This window comes from Capra hircus, chromosome 13 (assembly GCF_001704415.2).
Source record: "Capra hircus breed San Clemente chromosome 13, ASM170441v1, whole genome shotgun sequence".
NCBI lineage: Eukaryota > Metazoa > Chordata > Mammalia > Artiodactyla > Bovidae > Capra > Capra hircus.
In genome coordinates, this window is record NC_030820.1 from 69768205 (window position 1) to 69791454 (window position 23250).

The window sequence follows — 23250 nt, forward strand, 5'->3', positions numbered from 1 at the left end:
TAAGAAAAAAAAAAAAAAAAAAGAAAGAAACAGAAAGCATACAGATTAAACAGGAAGAAATACAACTGTCTTTACTTGCACTCAAAATAACTATTAATATAGTAAATCCCAAAGAATCTAGAATAACATTTCTAAAGTCAGTGAATTGGTTTGCTAAGACCATAGGATATAAGATCGATATACAAAAGCCAACTGTATTTCTATATACTAGCAAGGAATAACTGTAAATTAACATTTTAAAAGTATCATTTATAAGAGTATCCCAAAACATAAATACTTAAAGAGATAAATTGAAATTAAAAGCACAACCTTTTAAACGCTATAAACCAGCTTTAATTTGATCAATCTCTTCCCCTATACAGAAAAGCTATGGAACCGCCTAAATAGCCTGGAACTTTAGAACAGGCCAACTTATTTTCTTCTCAATCCTTTGGAAGGTTTTGCCAAGTAGCAATCCTTCCAGTAGATGGTCTCTTCTCTCACATTTTTCCTTGAAAGAGGTTCATCCTGAGAACTCATGCTGTAAGGCTGGTTATCTTAGAACTGCTGCTGCTGCTAAGTCGCTTCAGTTATGTCCGACTCTGTGCGACTCCACAGACCGCAGCCCACCAGGCTCCCCCTGTCCTTGGGATTCTCCAGGCAAGAACACTAGGAAACTTAAAACCAGAATGCAGCCCCAGAACATTTTAAACTTGCAAAAGCCAAGTTAAAAGCTTCCCCTCTGGGGAAGTGACGAGTCCAGAAACTGAAAAGCATGAATACTCACTAAAACCCCCAGATGACATACAACCCTGTGTAGAAGACCTGTCTTATAACTGTGATTTCCACACATTCACAGCGTCTATTAAACAAGGCAGTATTAGGCACTCATGTATTTCAAGACATGTCCCCTTCCCAACACATCCCTGACACATTTAACTGGACCAGAGGTGGGCCCCTCACCTAACACTAATCACGGACCAAGCAGGCCAACAATTGAGGACATGACATTTCTGGTGTGGGAGAAAACCTGCCAGGCAAAGTTGACTGTCTCTCAGAAGTCTGAATGATGCTAAGGCTGAAACTCCAGTACTTTGGCCACCTCATGAGAAGAGTTAACTCATTGGAAAAGACTCTGATGCTGGGAGGGATTGGGGGCAGGAGGAGAAGGGGACAACAGAGGATGAGATGGCTGGATGGCATCACTGACTCGATGGATATGAGTCTGAGTAAACTCCGGGAGTTGGTGATGGACAGGGAGGCCTGGCGTGCTGCGATTCACGGGGTTGCAAAGAGTCGGACACGACTGAGTGACTGAACTGAACTGAAATAAGGCAGAGGCAGCAGAAGTGGGAGCTGGGAAGTCATGAGTTTAAGAGAAACTGGAGGAGTCACAAAGGGCTTTGGACCTGGAAAAGTGAGGAGAGAACATAACATACAAGTAAGCAGAAGCTATAAGGTAGAGGGGAACAATAAGGAAGAATGAGGAAAACACTGGAGTGGGAAGAAAAGGGTAGAGAGGGCCAACTGAGAATCCTGGAAGTGGCCAGGCAGGAAGGGAGACCACCCAAGAAAGCTGCCTGTCCTGGATACAGCAGGATGACCGCATTAGTCATCTATTGCCACAATAACGCGTACAACAACAGACCGCAAAATCTTACTGGCGCAAGCATTTAGTTTCCCCTCAGGTGTCTGAGCTGTGTTGGCTCTGCTTTAAGTTACAGATAATCCGCGGGGGCTCTGCTCTGTGGTCTCACTCTGAGGCCCAAGCTGAAGAGGCTGCAGCCACTCAGGGGCCTTCTCACGGTGAGGACAAAGGCACAAAAGGACACAAGCCCACCAGCACAAGCACAGTGCAGACTTCTACTTCCATCATGTTTACTAACATCCCACTAACCTAAAGCAAGTCATACAGCCAAGCCCAAAATCAAGGGATGGGGGCACAATCTCATCCACCACTACAAAGAACTGAAGAACGGGGGTCAAAGACTCAGAGACACAAATCACAGGGAGCATCCACTCCCCAGTGCAATGTTCCCTATGGACCCTATCTCCTCTTCCTCCTCTTCTTAAGAGGTAGCATACCATCTGAATTATTTTGCTGAAATATTTCTAATTTTAAAAGGGTGAGGGGACTTTAAAAGTCAGGAGACAAGTATCTAGAAAATATGGCAGCAAATGCTCAAGGATTTCTAAAGATGGAAGGTTCCAATAAAACACACCTCTCTACCACGTTACTCTGAATCTCCAATCAGTTTGCTGTGGGTCACAGGCTCCCACCAGCCAAAGTAAATGAGTACTATTAGCACCTTTGTGACTAAAAAACACTTTTCAAGAACAGTATTACCTACCTAGTTTGTAAAAGAGAAAAAAAATCACGGACCAAAAAAAAAAGTCAGTAGAGTCAACTCGAAGAGTACAGAAGAACAAAATGGTAGGAAACAAAATAGACAAGTGTGGAAAATTAAAACATTTGATTTGTTGAAGGTACAGGAAATACTGTTGCCTAAACAGAGAAAGGTTTTTTTTTTTTTTTTTCCCCAAGAAAGACACAACCAAACCAAAATGGAGTCACTTGGGCTAAGCCCAGGTCACCAAACAGCAACTTAATACATAATTTACAGTTTCAACTTCTCCCAGGAGGGGAATCTTAAACCAGTCGATTTGGAGTTACCTGGTCAGTACTAGCGAGGTAATCTGCTTGACAGACTTCTGCAGTCCCCTAAAGGAAGGTCACCTTGCCACAAAAAATCCACGCTTTGCAAGTAACTTCTTCATCCCATTCCCTTCTGCATATAGATCTTTCATACGACACAGCTCTTTAGAGCTCCCATCTGTTTGCTGGATGGGACGCTGCCCAATTCATGAATCATCTAATAACGTTAATAAGATCTTTAAAATTCCTTCAATTGAATTTTGTTTTCAACAGGTTTGAAAGAGTTTTGTTTCTTCAAAACGTAAGTAAAATTCTGGGTATACTTTGGAACTATGACCCATTTTAAACACTGAATTTACTCCCTGTAAAAGGATTAACAGTAACTCAGTACCTCATTCATCAATAAATAGCCAAGCAAGTCAAAGAGAACATGAGTATTGTATTAATACAAGTAGAAATTAGAGTCACAATGCACAATACCTTTGAATGCTGTTCAAAGATGTTTAAATGCTCACTGTGACCCACACCGTACTGGCAAAAATTAAACTCATGGTCAATCAGCCCACAGCTAAGTGAAAGAATAGAAAAGGCAGCAGAACTATGTTGGCAGAAACAGGGATGCAACATGAACACGCCTGGGCATGCCATGGCTTTCTCAAATCCCCTGCTCCACATTAGGCTGGGTTTAATATGATGTGATGGCTTCCCAGGTGGCTCAGTGGTAAAGAATCTGCCTGCCAACACAGGAGAAGCGGCTCCGATCCCTGGGTCAGAAAGATCCCCTGGAGGAGGAAACGGCAACTCACTCCAGTATTCTTGCCCGGGAAATCCCTTGGACAGAGGAGCCTAGCGGGCTACAGGCCACGGGGTTGCAAAGAGTCAGACACGACTGAGCACACACCATATGACGTGAGCTAACACGTCTCATTCAACTCTGCATGAGTTCTCTTCATGGCCTAGACGTTTCGAAGTTCTAATTCTGAAAATGGGTCTTAGCATAGCAACTCTGGGACACACACCATAATAATACACATTATTTCACTGAAAACCAGATCTCCAGCTCCCAGGTACCTATAATAAGCCTCATATGCACCACAGAATCTCAATGTGGACTGAAAGAAAAGCAGCCCCTGCAAAATTCATCCCAACAAGGTTTCTCTGTCTCCACTGAAACAAGCTTAGGAGGTGACTATCTAAAAGCACATCCTTAAAAGAAAAATCCCCTCAGTGGCCATCACAACAGAAAATTCAAAACAAAAATCCTTCTACAGAAAACAACTTTCCGCCCACAAGCAGGAGGAAGGTTAAGGTGATCTGACTTAGGAACAGCTCTTTGGTGTTCAAATGTTCTGATAAGGAGAATGCCAAGGCTGTTTAACTTCAGCCAATCAAAAGGGTGAAACAGCAGGAGAGGGATATGGTTTGCTCAACACTGGAACAGATTTATTAAGAATTATGAAAGTTATGACATCACTTTTCTCATGACATTCACCTGGCCTTTACAGTTTGGATTCTTTTCTTCCTAGGCCCTATTTTCAATCTCTATTAATGGACAGAATACCAGTCTTAAGTTTTAGACACATCACTCAAGACTCACAGGTTTGTGTGTGCACAGACAAGTCATGAGGAAGTCAGAGGCGGTGCTTTAAGACCAAGCCCAGCCCCCAGAGCGGTCAGAGCAGACCCTGGGCTACCTCACAGCTCCCTGCTTGTCCTGGAACGGTCTGACCCCTGTGTTTCTCAGGGGACAGCCTTCACACAGCCCAACAATGTCAGGGCAGGCTCTGAGACATGCGTGTAAATGAGCTGAACTGTGTCCTCCCACCCCCCAAAACTTGCAGGTTGAAGCCCTGATCCCCAGTACTTAAGAATGTGACTGTACGTGGAGAGCAAGTCTTTACAGAAGTAATGAAGTTAAAATAGGGGTCTCTGGAGTGGGCCCTAATCCAACACGGCAGGTGTGCTTTTAAGAGGAGATCAGAACACAGAGAGAAGCCTAGGGGAGGACAGGGCGAGGAGCCCTGCAAGTCAAAGAGAAACCAGACCTGCCACCATGGCCTTGGACTTCTAGCCTCCAGAATCATGAGAAATATATCTCTGGGTAAGCTATCCAGTCAGTGGTATTTTGTTATGGTAGCGCCAGCAAACTGAGAGAACAGGGAACACATTCTGGTACAAAATCACATGATTAAGGGAGAGATGCTACATCAAAATCCACCCTCCCTTAGGAAATTTTTGATGGCTTACAGGACATCTCAAGTCATCTCAATTATTAAAAAAAAAAAAAAACACATTCATAATAAGCATCTCCGTAGTTTTATCTAACCTCAAAAAAGTCTTCAATAACATCAACAGAAAAGCACTACAGGGAGTTTTTCTTTGGCTACAGCAGTTACCAAATTTGACTTCTGTCCTCTGCCTTCTCCATAATGATGCATTTACAACTGGTCACTGGAGTGGTCACCTCTTACCCACAGCTCCAACTAAGAAGCCAAACTTGCACACTAAGGTTTTCCTCAAAATTTCTTCCCAAAGTAGTATTTTTGGCTTTCTTACTCATTTTAATCAATCTAAAAGCATTACTAATACAAGTTTCCAAAGATACCATGATGCTTCACATCTCCACACTTGAACTGACCACCTGGAAAAATTCTAATCCTTTGACAATGAGAAGACATTTCACCTCCAATAGAAAAGTCTTTCAAAAATCATAAAGAAAATCTTTCAAAATCATTGCAAAAACCATAAAGGTTGACCAAATCTTCATTTTAATTATGTGTATTATATGTAATCATGTGTGTGTGTTTATCTCCTTCACTAGACAGCAAGCTCCTTAATGGAAGGAACTTGCTCATCTGTGCTCGCCAGGCCCGTGCAGAGCACCTGGAATGTGGCACCTGCAAATGCGCTCTGCACAAACAAATGCCACCAATAAATTCATACCAACTCTCAATGGCATAAGCCACACATGATTATTCTGGATCGCTTCCTGACAGTATGATGGGTCATCAGTGCTCTCCAGCCATCTATATGAATCCCACAGTCATAAAGCTGAGTAACAGAAACCAGACACAAAACAAGACATTCTGTATGCGAGTGTGTGCTCGGTCGCTTCAGTCATGTCCGACTCTTTGCAACCCTCTGGACTGCAGCCCACCAGGCTTGTCTGTCCATGGGGTTTCCCAGGCAAGAATACTGGAATGGGTTGCCATGCCCTTCTCCAGGGGATCTTCCTGGCCCAGGGATCAAACCCGTGTCTCCTGTGGCTCCTGCACTGATGGAGGATTCTTTACCCAGTGAGCCACAGGGGAAGCCCTACAAAGGAATATACACATGTAAAAACCCAGTGAGCAGTACCCTTGATATCTGCACACTTCACTGAATGCACGTTTTACTTCAAAAACCCAATCTCTCGACTTCCTGGTGGTCCAGTGGTTAAGACTCCACTCTTTCAACACAGGGAATGTGGGTTCGATCCCTGGTCAGGAAACTAGAATCCCACATGCCACATGGTATACCCAAAAAAAAAGTCTTAGCTTAGAGCTAGGCTACAAGGAATACCCCATCTCCTCACACAAGTAGGAAACTGCCAGAGTTGCAGTGTGCCTGTGGGTGTTACATGGGTAGCAATTTTTTCCCTCCTATAACTGGTCCACAGCAATATCCCTGGGCATCCAGTTGCCCTACTGCTGAGGCACAGGATTCGAATGGCATTTCAGGACACTAGGGGAAAAGGGGGAGATTTTACAACTGGAAGCTCTTTCTACTCTATCATTAAGGAGCTATAAACACACTGGCAATAACATCAGAAGGAAGCCTCTGTCCATCTCTCTAGCCATTTTCACTTAATTATTCTGCAACTATTTACCTACCAGGAGAAGGAAATGGCAACCCACTCCAATATTCTTGCCTGGAGAATCCCATGGATGGGGGAGCCTGGTGGGCTACAGTCCACGACTGAGCAACTTCACTTCACTTCACTTCTAACTTCTATTCATCCATCAAAACCCAACTTAAATGTTAACTCTTATATGCCTTAATGTTCCTTTTACTGTTCTACTTATTTTGTTTCACTGCAATTTAAATATTGCTTGTGTCTGTTTCTCCTACCAGACCTCTGGTAACATATTACCCGGGCACCAGGTACATCACAGGGAACTCAGGAAGCATGCAAATGTCTGCAGAACTAATTTGAAATACGACTACCACCTAACAAGCCCTACCATTTAAATGCCCAACTCAAGAGCCCTAAAATAAGCGGTATTTCCCAGATAAGGCACAGTCTGTACTCAAGAAGAGGGAGTGAAAAAACTATAAATATTCTCTAGGACAATGTTATTTTTAGTGTTGTGGTCAGCAGCCTCTAACAGTGAACTTCAGGGTAGCAACCTGGAGACTAAATGACTGAAATGATGATCACGGGATCTGCCAGGTAAGCTGTCCTCCTCAGAAGGCTGGCGCAGCAGACGTGGTCCCAGAGGCAGCCGGTTCACCTAGTCAACGCAAGGTCTCCAGCGTCCTACATTACATGTAAGAACACAAAACTAACTGTGTGACTCTGAACAAGTTTCTTTACCTTCCTGTACCTCAGTTTTCCTCATCATAACATGGGGAGTTGGGGAGGCGGGCACTAACATAATGTGCAACCTCACAGTTTTAAAAGATTAAATATAAAATATAAAGTGAGAATATACAATGTTTAGTTCCCAGCATATAGTTAAGCACTCCACGAATATTCGCTCTAATTATTCTGCTGCTCTGGGATGGGATGTCTCAGTTTTCTTTGAAAGTGAAAGTTGCTGAGTCATGTCTGACTCCTTGCGACCCCCATGGACTATGGAATTCTCTAGGCCAGAATACTGGAGTGGGTAGCCTTTCCCTTCTCTAGGGGATCTTCCCGACCCAGGAACTGAACCGGGGTCTCCTGTATTGCAGGTGGATTCTTCGCCAACTGAGTTATCAGGAAGCTCCTAAATATCTATGTCCATGGCATTCTCCAGGCGAGAATACTGGAGTGGGTGGCCTTTCCCTTCTCCAGGGGAATCTTCCCAACCCAGGGATCCAACCCAGGTCTCCCCCATTGCAGGGGGATTCTTTACCAGCTGAGCCACAAGGAAAGCCCAAGAATATTGGGGTGGGTAGCCTATCCCTTCTCCAGAGGATCTTCCCAAACCAGGAATCGAACCGGGGTCTCCTGCGTTGCATTATAGGCAGATTCTTTACCAGCTGAGCTATTAGGGAAGCCTCTTTTCTTTTTCTTTACCAGTTTTCTTTGCTCCTGTCATATTCCTGCCCTGCCTGGCTCTGGGATCAAAAGCAAGCAGTGGCAGGGACTTCCTTGCTGGTCCAGAGACTCCAGCCTTCAATGCAGGATGTATGGGTTCGATCCTTGGTGAGGGAACTAAGATCCCCACATGCTGCATAGTACAACCAAAAAACAAAAAGGTAAGCACAGGCAAAATCTACTCTCCAGACCTTTTGACCACTCATTTCCCTGTCTGCACAGATGATTCCTCCTGGCTGCAGGCATGGCCTCCCTCTGACCATGCATGCACCCCAACAGACCTCATTTTTTAGACCTCTTCTGTTCTTAATGAAAACTCAGTAGCATCCTATTTCATTTCCTCAGTGCTTTATCCCTGTTTAAGATATTAATGACAGCAAATTAATCAAATATATAGATTGCTACAGTCGCTCTCTCCAATATTCTTATGGATAAATCCAATCTCTCCCTCTTCATGCCCCCATTTCACTTTCTTTTGGTGGGGAGGGGTATGTGTGCGGGCACCACAAATCACAGAATGAAGATGCCTGTTTCACCTTCCTGGCGAGGCAAACCCTTTGGCTGCCACCAAAGCAGTTTTCACCCGTGGGTTTGAAAAGCTCACAGCCCCTGCCATGAGCTCTCCAGCATTCATCCCCTGTGAAAGTGTTAGTCATTCAGTCATGTCCGACTCTTTGTGATCCCATGGACCATAGCTCACCCGGCTCCTCTGTCCCTGGAGTTCTCCAGGCAAGAATACTGGAGTGGGTAGCCATTCCCTTCTCCAGGAGATCTTCCCAACCCAGGGACTGAACACTGGTCTCCCGCACTGCAGGAAATTCTTTACCGTCTGAGCCACCAGGAGCTCTCCAGCATTCTTCTCCTACCAAGGAGTAAAATGACCAGTTTGTTCAAGTCCAAACTGTTTATTAAAACAAAGTCCCATGACTACAGTGAGAACCAGAGGTTCAGGGTTAGGACCCTGTCACTACTTCCTTCTCACTTCTTTGGTGGACTACGGGTGGTCTCCAGACCAGCGAGGCCTTGGCATTGTTCTTCTGGCTGAGTGTCAGGCTGTTGCCAACCAGTGGGTCACAATCAGCATTTCTTTTAAAATAAAAAAAATACAGAAAACAGGTGAATTTTACAGTATGCAAATGACCTCAATAAAACTATCTTTAAAAGAATACAGCCTAAAAATAGAGTACATGAGAAGCAATAAGAATAAATACTGAGTATTAAAAAATCTGAATAACATATTTGCATGTACACTCGGCACAGTATAGTGTTATTACTGTGAGCCACGGTCACAACAAGATGACCAAACTCTGGTTTCAGCCATCAGCTGTAAGCCTAAGGTAAATTCTCTGTGGGTAGGAGAGATGGCAAGCAGACACTTTGGCTTGTGCAGTTTCTAGACTTTACAGACTGCCTCCAGCTTAGCTTAAAGCATGCATTCTCAAGGGGACAGTACCTCCCCAAGGGGGCAAAAATTGGTTCCTGGGGGTTAAAATACCTTACTCATTATTAAGCAGACACAGTACATAAACAGATACACTACATATTTGTGGTATTAAATCTTCATGGATGGGAGGATAATACTAAAAAAAAATAGCCTGTCTAAAAACGGCTCCTTAGGGGAGTGATAATGGAAAAAAAAAAAGATTGAGAACCATTTCATAAAGTCTAACTTCCAAGACTCGACATTCAGCCGGAAATGATGTTATGAGCAAACAAGTGCCTCTTTCCCATTAAGTGTGTATGTTGGGGCGGGGGGGGGGGGGCGCCTCGGTGCGGGGATGGGGCTTAGGGAAGGGAGGGGTGTTAGGGACAGCAGGAGCTGGTTAGGGACCTGAGTCTAGTGTTCTTAGTCCCCTGGTCAAATACCATGTCACTCTCACCCCCAGCCACCCAATATTCAAATCAATGCTCAGGTTTACACAGAAAGATAGCAAGTTCAGCTTTGCATGTGGAACAGGCAGGTGAAGCTGCAAAGAGTTATGTGGTTGGAAATGAGGGTCTGGAGCTCAGAAGAGAATGGGGATGGAAACAAAGATTTCTGGGTCATCAAGAGCTAAAACAAGAAAGAAGTCTGCCCAGGAAGGAGTGTAAAGCAAGAAGGGCAAGGGAGCAAAAGGCCACGAACACTAGAATATTTAAAGTGGGGGTGGGGGCAGGGAGGTCCTTAACAGTTTTCTCAAAAAATTAAAACTATTAATTAATATGAACTATATAAAGACAAGGTCATCATAATCAGTGGTCCTCAAGAAATGTCCTCAGAAGACAACCCCTAACTCTTAACGTTTCAGATTTCAAGATGATGCAAAGCTCTTCCCAAAGGCTCATTAACACCACCACATTCTCCACTTTCACCATTTTTTCAAGTATAGTAAATTCACAATTTTGTTTTAGCTTCAGGTGTACAGCAAAGTAACTCAGTTATGTGTGTGTGTGTGTGTGTGTGTGTGTGTAAATATAACATTTCTTCTTCAGATTCTTTCCGTTATAGGTTATTACAAGATACTGAATACAGTTCCCTGTGCCGCCACATTCTCTTAGGTACTGGGCAACCTGAATGGCTTTAACCCTAAAATGGACAGCAACTCTCTGCATAGGACAAAGCCTCTCCAAACATCAGGATGATGTGCACAAGCCGGTCAGCACTAAGGGCTAGGTTCTACTTTAGGATGTTGCCATCAGTCTAAGAAGGTCCATTCGCAGCCAGTGACGGGGGCCGTGGAAGCGGGTAAACAGGTAAGAAGGATGGGAAGCAGGGCCATGACGTCCTTTAAAGGGGGTATTCACTCCCATTCTGGAAACCCTGTGACTACCAGATCCCACTAATCCACACTGAAAGGCAAGGACACACTTAATACAATGTATGATCCTTGACAGAATACTAGATCAGGAAAAATAAAAAAGCTAGAGAACAAGGAAATGGTAAAATTTAAATACGGACTTCATACTGGTTTTATGTCAAGTATCCCAAGTGATAGGACTGTATGATAGTTATACACCCTTTCTCTAGGAGTGAAGTATCACCGTATCTGCAAGAAACTCTCAAAGGGGATGGCTTTAGAAAGAACTAGACATATAGCTCCCCGGTGGCCCAGATGGTAAACAATCTGCCTGCAATGCAGGAGACCCAGGTTCAATTCCTAGGTTGGGAAGATCCCCTGAAGAAGGGAATGGCAACCCACTCCAGTATTCTTGCCTGAAGAATCCCATGGACAGAGGAGCCTGGCGGGCTATAGTCCATGGGGTTGCAAAGAGTCGGATATGACTGAGCGACTTACTTTCACACTTCACACGTTCAGACATGGAGAAAGATATAAAGCAAATTTGGCAAAACATTAATCACTGATGAATCCAGGTAGAGGGGAGATGGGTGTTAAGGTATAATTCTCTTAACTTACTTTCTGTAGGTTTGCTATTTTTCAAAATACAAAGTGGCAAGGGGTATAAATGCTGTCAAATATTTTTAAAGTTCTTAATTTCCTTATGTTCCAACTCCCCTCCATTAGAACAGAGTATGAAAGGTTGACATGAAAATGCTTCACAACACTTTAAAATACTATCCCCACACACAGATAAATTTATTTGGCAAAGAGGAATTATTTCACATGTACAAACCATGTCTGCTTCTATACCATAGCAATAAAGTCCTGAGTCAATACACAGATTAACAGAATCTGGGTATTATTTTTGAGGTTTACCTTTTATGTGCTGTTGGGGAAAGTAAACCTTAGGAATACTTAAAGAATCTAGGTACTCTACACAGAGTCTTTACTTTAAAGGGTATATTAATACTAACTGATTTTATACAAATACCAAGAGTTAAAGGCAAATTTAATTATCTGGGCTAATGAGAGAGAGTACAGATAAATCAACTCCATATGCAGACATTGTTTTAATCACTGGGTTTTAACTTCCTAAATCTTTCATCAGAATTATGAGGAAGTAAAACTGACCGAAAAGTTTCATCTCCATCCATTCTCATTCCTAAAGGAATTTCTGTTTAATACCAAAAAGGAGAGCAGCAACTGAAATAAAAATGCCCTAAGAACTCAACTATGGGTATCGGAACAAAAGAAAACTGACTTTAATCATGGCAAATATTTATTGAGAACCTGCTACCCACAGTTCTCTATGAGGCATTCAAAGTACAGTGACTGGACTTTGCACTCATGGGGCCACAACTTTACTGGAGAAGATAAACATACAGCAAACTGAAGAACAATAATAACGGCTGACTCTGTCTTCCCTTATCCTTGCTCCCAATGCCTCAATTCAGAGACTTATCTCCTGGCCAGGCCATTGCAATGGGCTCTCTCATTCATTAACCTGTTGGTCAAGCCTCTCCCAACCACTGGTGCTTAACTTGGATGCACACTGGAATCACCTGAGAAGTGACCAAAATTCCAATGCCTGGGTCTCTCTTCCAGGGAAATCTGCTTTTCCGGTGTGCAGAATGGGCACTGGCTCTTTTAAAGTTTTCCAGGCAATTCTAATACTCAGTCAAGTTTAAGTGCCACTGTTTTAAACCAATTGCTTCTACCAAGGATGGAATACAATTTACTCTCCTGTGTTTAGGTATCTGATGACTCCTCACTACCGATACAAATCTAAACTCCTTACCGCAATCTCCAAAGCCTTTCAATGTCTCCAACCTACTCCTCCAGCCCGACCTCCCAACCAGCTCCACAGCTCTCCACCAGACTCCACCTGTTCCCTCAGAGGACACTTTCTATGCATAAAAGGCTTCTTCAAATCAGACACCAGTCCCAGTCTGATTATTCACTCCAAATCAATTTTCAGGAACCAATTTAAAAGTTCCTTCCTTCCAAAAGCCTTCACCAACTTCCCTGGGTACACGGGGAGTTCTAACAAAACTGGACACGGCTCTAATTTGACATGTATCATGATGTTGGTAGTAGCAGTTTTTATTTCTATCTCTAGTAAGACTGTGCATTCCTTAAGGGCAGAGGCCAAGTGCATTTATCTTCAAGTTCCTAATGCCCAGTAATGGCCGAAAAAAAATGAAAGTTCAATAACTGTTTACTAAGTATTGAGGCACCCCATGCTTGTGGACTAAAGGAGGAAAGTGAAAGTGAAAGTGAAGTCGCTCCGTCATGTCCGACTCTCTGCGACCCCGTGGACTGTAGCCCACCAGGCTTCTCCGCCATGGGATTCTCCAGGCAAGAATACTGAAGTGGGCTACCATTTCCTTCTCCAGGAATAAAGGAGTAACAGTATGAGAAAAGACAAGTCAGTGACAGAGGCAAACTCTGACTCCAGAAGTGAACTGGGGGAAGAGAGTGCTTCTGGCAGATACAGAGGGGAAGGCCCCATGAAGACACTGGGGCTAGTCTCAATCTCACAGAAAGGGAAATATTTAGATATTTGTCAAGAGCAAGGGACAGGAAACAGGGAGCACAGAAAACAGCAGAGGAAAAGCCAGTTAGCTCTCCCCTGGGCTTCCCTGGTGGCTCAGACAGTAACCAAGAATCCATCTGCAAGGCACGAGACCCAGGTTCTATCCCTGGGTAACCCCTGGAGAAAGGAAGTGCAACCCACTCCAGTATTCTTTGTGCTTCCCTGGTGGCTCAGACAGTAAAGATTTTGCCCGCAAGGCAGGAAACCTGGGTTTGATCCCTGGGTTGGGAAGATCCCCTGGAGAAGGGAATGGCTACCCACTCCAGTATTCTTGCCTGGAGAACTCCAGGGACGGAGGAGCCTGGTGGGCTGCAGCCCATGGGGTCGCAAAGAGTGGGAAACAACTGAGCAACTAACACACTGGGTTTCCTCAAGAGATTCCCAGCCCCCCCCAACCAAAACACCTGACCTTTAGAAATTAATCATGCTTTTCTTAGTTACGTAAATCTATTCTCTGTCTCCTTATCCTGCTTTATTCTTCTTCTTAGTCGGCCACCTGATAGATCATGGCTCTGCACATTGAAATAAGACTAGAACACAAGCTCCACGAGAGCAGGAACTCGATTCTGTTTACCATTGCAGCCCCAGGGCTTCTACCTGTGCTGAGCACAAAGTCAGGGTTCAACACCTATTTGCTGAACGGATGAATGAATATCTGATCTCTCCTTTCATGCAGAGACTGGCTCCCTTCCTCACCCAGTCTCCACATATCCAAATCCTGCATCTTTCCTACCCGAATAAACGCCCAGTCTGACTCAAAGCCTTCTCTGACTCCCTATCCCTCCCTTTTCTAAACTTCCAAAGCCCTTTATCTTTCCTGTCTTGGACACTTTTTATGGGCTACTTCATAATAGCACAAATATCTGTGTACAGGTATCTGCTGTACAAGCAGACATGTATCTTATCTCCCCTCCACACTGTAAATTCTTTAGGGGTAAGCTCTAGGTCATTTCCTCCCCAGAGTTTATAATGTTGCTCAGTAATTCCTACTGAACAAAAGGAAAAATTAAAGGTGGTATTAAATCTTTGATATCTTAATATTAACCTCAGAAAGATTAAAATCAGTAGAGATTTATCTCCATCTTAGCCCCCGGATACCTGATTCTTCATAAAATTATAATACCTAATGCTTAAATCATGCTTACAGTGTGCCAGGTATTGTTCCAAGGCATTACATAAATTAACTCATTTAATCCTTGAAAGAACCATGAGACACAGGTATTATCTCCTTACAGATGAGGAAACTGAGGCATGGAGAGTGAGTAGCACATGAGAATTCAAACCCGGTGACTGGCTGCAGAGGCCACGCATTTTAATCACATCAGGCAGTCTCCTATTCATAAGCTAAATGTGGCCCTTTGAGAAATTTGCTTCAAAAATATTAGAAATGCGAGGATATTTACGGCAAGGAACCATCCTCATCACGTGAAAGAAGGAACTTCAGAGGGCACTAAGAGGAGAGAACAGATGACAGAGAGGAATGGTGGGTGTGCAGCACGCCACTGGGAAGGACACATGCTGGCTGGAGACAGTCAGCCTTGGACCTAAAACGCCAGGAGCATCTGTCTGTAAGAAGGGACAAAACAGAGAGGTAAGCAGAAGTTTTGACATGAATTTATCACAGGCAGAGCCCACATTCTAGACACATTCGGTACCGAGATGACACAGCACATGGAATGGCAGCAGACCGCAACTGCTTAAGAATGTCCGGCTCAGGACCTTCCTGGTGGTCCCGCGGTTAAGAATCCGTCTGCCAGTGCACGGGACACAGGTTTGATCCCTGCTCCAGGAAGGGCAGCTAAGTCCGAGTACCCTAGGGCCTGTGCTCACCAACAAGAGAAACCATCACAGCGAGAAGCCAGAGCACCACAACCAGCGAGTAGTCCCCACTCGCCACCACAACTAGAGAAAGCGCGCACGCAGCAACGGAGACCCAGCACAGCCAAAACTACATAAGCGGATACGAAAAAAACCAAAGGGGGCTTCCCTGGTGGCTCAGTGGTAAAGAATCCGCCAGCCAATGCAGGAGACAGGGGTTCAGTCCCTGATCGGGGAAGATCCCCCATGCCACAGAGCAACTAAGCCCATTATTGAGCCTGTGCTCCCAAGCCCCAGAGCCCCGAGTACGGAGCCCACGTGCAGCAGCTACTGAAGCTCGCAGCTCCAGTGGCCGTGCTCTGCGAGAAGAGAAGCCAGCGCGCTGCAACGAGAGAGCAGCCCCCACTCAGCGCAATGAGAGAAAAACCTGTGCAGCAACCGAGACCCAGCACAGCTAAAAAAACTAATAAAATAAAATAAATAAAAAGAATGTCGGGCTCAAACCGCCTAGGTGACTACCTCAAAACTTACAGACAGGTAACTGGAACTCCTTTACCTCCGGTGTCTCAACTGTAACATGGGCTATTATCAGCCCTTAGCCAGGAGGATGAAGGAGAAATCCGTGTATATTCTTCAAGATGCACTTGGTTATGCTGCAGTTAAAATTCCTGTTTAAAAAATGCAGTGGTCTAAAGTATGGGCTAACTGGCTTATACTGTGTAACCACTGCAGATTTCTTTCAGGAAAAAAAAAAAGTATCTGCCTAGAAGTGTCTCACATGACTTTCAGTCAAATTTCAGTATCCAAAGCAACTCACGTGGCCACGCTCAACTTCAAGGTGATGGACTGCAATTCTACCAAGTACCCAAAAGAAACAGAGGGAGAACAGCCCTAAGAACCAGCAAACCATGAAAGAACCTCGCACCATACCAGGCGTTCAGTAAGCAGCCAAGGACCGAGTAGCTGCTATTACCATTATCATGATTATTGAGGGCTCTGGGAAAAACGTATTCTAAGAACCCTAAGGCATAAAGCTGAAGGAATAAGCAGATGTGAGAACCACCTCTCAAACACATTAACTGCACTAAAGCAAAGGTGAATTTACAAGCATCTCACCAGGATATAATGGAAGGACATGCCAAAAAGTTTCTAGTAAGCAAAGAATAGTAAACACGAGTTACCAAAATAGTACCACAAGCCTTTTACCATGATATCAGGGAAGGACATGCCAGAATGTTTCTAGTAAACAAGACATAGTAAACAAGAGTTACCAAAATAGCACCAGTCATTCGGACTCCTTCAGGACATGTAAAATTTCATTGATAATATCCCTATTTTAGAGAACATAAGAAAAATTATGCAGCCTCTCATAAATTCACTTCTCATCTCCGAGCACTCCTTCCCCACCTTTCTCCACAAGTTCTTAAGGGAAATCCTCCTATGTGCGTTTTTAGGACCCTAACCATCAGAGTTCAGGCAAGAGTTTAGTGAAATGAGAACTGAATCCTAGCTTGACTGTAACCTAGTTCTATGGCCTAACAAATCTTTTGACTAAGACACGACTAGGACTCTGTTCCATCGTCCATGTGCGTGTTCAGTCGCTGGAGTCGTGTCCAACTCTTTGCGGCCCTGTGGACTGTAGTCTGCCAGGCTCCTCTGTCCATGGGATTTCCAAGCAAGAATGCTGGAGCAAGTTGCCACTTCCTCCTCCGGAGGATCTTCCCTATCTGAGGATCGAACCTGCATCTCTTGGGTCTCCTGCGTCGGCAGGTGGATTCCTTATCATTAGTGCCACCTGGGAAGCCCCTTCATCATCCATAAGATAACAATATTGACTAGATGAAGTCCCTTTCAACTCTCAGTTCAGTTCAGTTCAGTCGCTCAGTCGTGTCCGACTCTTTGCGACTCCATAAATCGCAGCACACCAGGCCTCCCTGTCCATCACCAACTCCCGGAGTTCACTCAGACTCATGTCCATCGAGTCGGTGATGCCATCCAGCCATCTCATCCTCTGTCGTCCCCTTCTCCTCCTGCCCCCAATCCCTCCCAGCATCAGAGTCTTTTCCAATGAGTCAACTCTTTGCATGAGGTGGCCAAAGTACTGGAGCTTCAGCTTTAGCATCATTCCTTCCAAAGAAATCCCAGGGTTGATCTTCAGAATGGACTGGTGGGATCTCCTTGCAGTCTAAGGGACTCTCAAGAGTCTTCTCCAACACCACAGTTCAAAAGCATCAATTCTTCGCTGCTCAGCCTTCTTCACGTCCAACTCTCACATCCATACATGACCACTGGAAAAACCATCGCCTTGACTAGACGGACCTTAGTCGGCAAAGTAATGTCTCTGCTTTTGAATATACTATCTAGGTTGGTCATAACTTTTCTTCCAAGGAGTAAGCATCTTTTAATTTCATGGCTGTAGTCACCATCTGAAGTTATTTTGGAGCCCCCCAAAATAAAGTCTGACACTGTTTCCACTGGTTCCCCATCTATTTCCCATGAAGTGATGGGACCAGATGCCATGATCTTCGTTTTCTGAATGTTGAGCTTTAAGCCAACTTTTTCACTCTCCTCTTTCACTTTCATCAAGAGGCTTTTGAGTTCCTCTTCACTTTCTGCCATAAGGGTGGTGTCATCTGCATATCTGAGGTTATTGATATTTCTCCCGGCAATCTTGATTCCAGCTTGTGTTTCTTCCAGTCCAGCGTTTCTCATGATGTACTCTGCAGGTAAGTTAAATAAGCAGGGTGACAATATACAGCCTTGACGTACTCCTTTTCCTATTTGGAACCAGTCTGTTGTTCCATGTCCAGTTCTAACTGTTGCTTCCTGACCTGCATACAGATTTCTCAAGAGGCAGGTCAGGTCTGCAATCCTGAGAAACCAGAAAGAAGCTTTGGTTTAGAAGAATCTAGTGAAGATGCTGAATTATGTAAGACTTGATAACACTTAAAACTTTAAACTAGAAATAACTGCCATAATCACAGCTATGATGGTAGGAACAAAGGTCAGTTCAAGAGTGAACAAAGGAAGAAAAGTCAAGAGCACCCAGGGAGAGCCCTGTGAGCATGAAATGTCGAAGGAAGAGCAGATAAGGATGGACAGAGTATGACTATCATGTGTAAATGAGGAGTCTGGTGTTTCAGCACCACTTATGAAATCAGTTTTTTTAGTAACATCTCATACAACATTCCAGTCATAGCTCTGCAAATCAGCGATGGTGCCTCTGAAACTTCAGGGCTTGGGATCTGTCAGCTACCAGATCTCAATTCCAACAGACTGGGTTTTCCAATTCCTTAAGACCCCAAAGCAGTAATCCAAATATGTGCCTAGGGATCAAGAACTTGAAATCCTTTGGAGAAAGTCCAACAAAAGAGCTCAAAGCTGCACGTTACAAAACGTTAAGCTGTCCCAATCAGTGATAACTTGTGTCTCAGCTGAACAGAAGCCCCTGCCCAGACAACCTACCATAAATCTCAAGTCACTCTGAGAGAATACAACTGTCTCCTACAACAGAATTAAAGGGAAAACAGTGCTGCTTTTTCATGAAAACTCATGTTCATGCCATAAACAAAGCAAGGCCACTGCTGCATCGGCAACTTTGCTCTGCCTGCAGTCCTACCTGCGATCTTTAAGAAGCCTTCCGAGGCTAATATCTATGAGTGTAAAAAGTGTATGGAACACTCATACCGTCTCTCATGCTTACAGAGTCACTGCTGAATGAGTAACAATCTCCTGCTTGAAAACCTAAAACCTGGCAAATTACTTTAAGAAAAACAATATCCCTAGAAAAATCCATTTTATTATGCCTAGACAACATTTTTAAAAGCTATAATTCTATCTGTGAATCTTCATTTACTTAAAAAAAAAAGACTTAGATATTTGGTTGCCCCTGTTCTTAGCTATGGAACTGGGGATTTTGGATTTTCACTGCAGCATGCAGGATCTTTAGTTGCAGCACATGGGATCTAGTTCCCTGACCAGGGATCGAACCCAGACCCCCTGAAACGGGAGCACAGAGTCTTAGCCACTGGACCACCAGGGAAGTCCCTTCACTTACTTCTATAGCCATGTTTCCTTCCACCTCGTCAATCACAAAATACTTTCCAATTCTGCAATGGATGTTAACCAATAAACATATTTTGCCTGAATGTTATCCTTGATTTTAAGGAATTTAAAATTTGAAGTATAAATAGATGGGGCTGGAGGCAGGGAGGCATACACAAACCCTGAATGAGTAAAAGAAATAAATCCTTTCCTTTAACCAATCAACTTTTAAATATACTGGAAGAGGACGGAAGATAAGGCTCAATCCTTTAAGGGAAGTTTGGTGAATATTATTTAAGACAAAGATTATACCTTAAGCTGGTAAACTAGAAATACTTTACATAGGAAAAATCTCCATTAACTAGTCTAAAGTAATGAGAATCCTCAATATTAGTGTTTTATATTGAGAATTAAGCATTGCACTTAAAACCTGCCTGTAATAAATCTTTGTAAGAAAGAAAAAAGCTTCAGCAGTCATTCTGAAAGACATGAAAGGTCATAAGGCCTCGCATGAAAACTTACCTTGCTGTTTACAAAACCTTACAAGACACAGATCTAAATTTATTTTCTGATCCTACTATTTTCTTCACAGCAAATCAACTTTTAGATAAAAATAAATAGGTAAATATAAATGGAAAAAATAGTGTCAAACTTTATTATGTGACTCCTCATTTCAGGCTAAAGAACAGTCTTGCCCCATATTGTATTTTCCTTTCTAAACAAAGAAGAGGGAAAAAAAATTTCCACTATTTCCCCCCAAAAGTTGGGTGGGGGGAGGTTGTGAAAGGGTCCAGAGCTGTGCTATCAAATGCCAGGGCCACCAGTCATACGTGGTTATTTAAACTCAAACTATATTTTAAATAAAAACTTAAATTCTGTTCCTCAGGCAAACCAGGCACCTTTTAGGAGCTCCAAAAGCCACATGTGACTAGTGGGTCCCGCACAGATACAGGACATTTTCCACCATAGCACAAAGTTCTACTGGACAGTGCTGACCTAGAACAACATTTCTCAAATTTAAAGGTATACAAAATCATCAGGATAGCATGTTATAACACATTATAACACAGATTACTGGGTACCTAACCCAGGAGTTTACCTCAGGGGTCTGAAAGTGAAGGTGTTAGTCGCTCAGTTGAGTCCGACTCTCTGCGACCCCATGGACTGTAGCCCTCCAGGCTCCTCTGTCCATGGGATTCTTCAGGCAAGAATACTGAAGTGGGATGCCATTTCCTTCTCTAGGGGATCTTCAAAACCCAGGATCAAACCCAGGTCTCCTGCGTTGCAGGCCGATTCTTTACCATCTGAGCCACCAGGGAAGCCCCAAGAATACTGGAGTGGGTAGCCATTTGCTTCCCCAGGGGATTTTTCCAATCCAAGGATCAAACCTGCATTGCAGGGGAGATGCTTTACAGTCTGAGACACCAGGGATGGGGCCAAAAACCTACATTTCTAACAAGGCTCCAGCAGGACGCTGATGTGCCTGTCATCTCAAGTAATACAGTACTCTATAATAAAGGATCAGTTTGTGTTTCTTCTTAATCCACCTTTAACCAACACTTTGATAAAACACTAGAAAAGCTAATTACCAGGAAAAAGTACTTTAAACAAGGACTACCCCATAAACTTACATTTTCTGTTATCAGATTCAACAGACAAATCATTTTTCTTAAAAATATTGTTGCTGTTTAGTCGCTAAGTCGTGTCTGACTCTTACACGACCCCATAGTCTGTAGCCTGCCAGCCGCCTCTGTGCATGGAATTTCCCAAGCAAGAATACTGGAGTGGGTTGCCATTTCCCTCTCTAGGGGATCTCCCCAACCCAGGAATAAAACCCGAGTCTCCTGCATTGAAGGCAGACTCTTTACCACTGAACCACCAGGGAAGCCCAAAAAATGTTATAAAAGCAGTCAATTCTTACAAGTTTTGAACTTACCTCATCGCAGATAGGTAACAAACAGTCCATAGACTTGCAAGGATCCAGACTAAGTTTGAGTAGCCCTGATCTAGAAGAGCTGATTTTACGTTTTTATGATTATCTTTCTGGAGCTAGTCATTAATGATCTCTTTCATATCCTCTACCATTTCTTCAATGTATTTTTACAACTTGAGGCAAAAATGTTATTTCCATGAACCAGAAACCACCCTCCACCAGCTCCTAAAAATGGTAATGTATGGGGTCTGCTCAAAGAAACAACCTGATAGGTCTTCATTTATAACGTGATCCAAAACTGTCACATGGTCAACAAAGACGATGGCTTGACTTTCTCATGCTAACCCAAGGTTGAGTTTAGACTGCTAACACTGCAAAAGTTGGTCAGCCAAAATAGACAATGAACATTACTAAAATCTCTGCATTAAATTCGATAAAATTTCTTCACTAAATAAAATCGATGATTTGGGACCTTCCTTACCAGATACAATCCTTCAAAGGACTTCTTAAGAATACTGATGGTTTCCCCAAACCCAAAGTGACCAGCCCAGGTACATCTCTTCACCCCTGTCTCTTAGGAAAGGAACACATCAAACAGAATCCCTGTATGGGACTCAATGCCCCTCACCAACTACCTAAAGCTTAGGTGTTTTCCTCATTCCATATATCAAACCAAACAGATTTTCCTTCTATTCAACTTCCAGTCTGGCCCAACAGACTCCTGGGAGAAAATCTTCAGGATAACTTCAAGTTTGGCCACTTCCTAGGGACTACTCTGAGAATTTTCTGACTGCTCAATCATTTTGTTTTACCAATCTGTTTAACTATTACTTAAATAAATTGTAAAATAAGGTTCTGAGAACTTTAATACAAGACCCTTTTTCCTATAATAACATCTGGTCCAACAGAACTTGACATATACGATGTCCTGTATAAAATAAGGTCACATGCTCAACTAGTCCTTATTTTAAGAAAAATTCCACTTAAAATTAACAACATTAACAGAAAAATTACAAGGTATATCTCATTAAAAAGTCTGGGGAATATAAAAATGAGAGGAGAGTCTTTCTAATTGTTCTGCTTATAGCGTCAGAAAGAAAACCCTTTTCCTCTTAACATATTGAATGAAGCACTAACAGAATGAATAAGAAGCAAAATTCAAAGCAAGAAAATATCAGGAGCTTTTGCCACGGCCACCCCCTCCAGTCCCATCTGCAGAGGCAGATGGCTAAGACCAAGAGGCCCTGGACTCTCAAGACTCTTGTCACCTGCTGCAACCTTCACTCTATCAGGCTGCACAGACAACAGGTAAAGGCATGGAACGGCTTCCCAGCTATAAGACAGGGAAGAATTCTGGGGGTAACCCTTGCCTAAAAGCCATCCTCAGATGGCTGATGCAGAAGACCGTCCCCAAGCCCAACTGATCCAGACTGAGATTACGCAAAAAAATACCTGAAACTGAGATTACGCAAAAAAAAAAAAAAAAAATACCCAAAGAAGTCAGCCTCTAGGCAAAAGATTTTGCTCAAACAAAATAACTCCTTTGTAATGACCTAGACCAATGATCCTTAATATTATTTTTGCAGCTGGGTGGGAAGAGATGAGCAAGAGGAGAAGGGAAGGGGGGAGTCACAGATCTCTTTGAGAATCATAAAAAGCAATGGACTTGCTTCCCATAAAAATGCACACACAAGCGATATTTTACATACTATTTTGGGGAGTTTACAGATGAGCTAAACACTCCCTCGATGTTCATGAATCCAAGGATAGAAAACATCAACCTAAATAGATAGGACCCAAAGGTCAATGTTACAGTAGGTGCTCAGTCGCTCAGTCATATCCAAAGACTGTAGCCTGCCAGGCTCCTCTGGCCATGGAACTCTCCAGTAAAGAATACAGGAGTGGGTTGCCATTTCCTACTCCAGAGGATCTTCCCAACCCAGGGATTGAACCTTGTCTCTTGCATATCCCTCACTGACAGGCAGATTCTTTACCACTGCACTGGCTGGGAAGCTAGACCTTCATTTAACCTGAAGCCTGACCTTTTATGGAAAGACAATCTTAGAGTTTAAAAATGTAGATATTCCACAAATAAAATGCTTTGGTCACATAGTGTACAAG

At 43.4% G+C, this 23250-nt stretch overlaps 1 protein-coding gene across 2 annotated transcripts in view; it reads right to left on the reverse strand.

The window, feature by feature from the left end:
- CHD6 (chromodomain helicase DNA binding protein 6) overlaps nucleotides 1-23250 on the reverse strand; it is a 203451-nt gene that overhangs the window by 175312 nt on the left and 4889 nt on the right. The window lies entirely within an intron of this gene.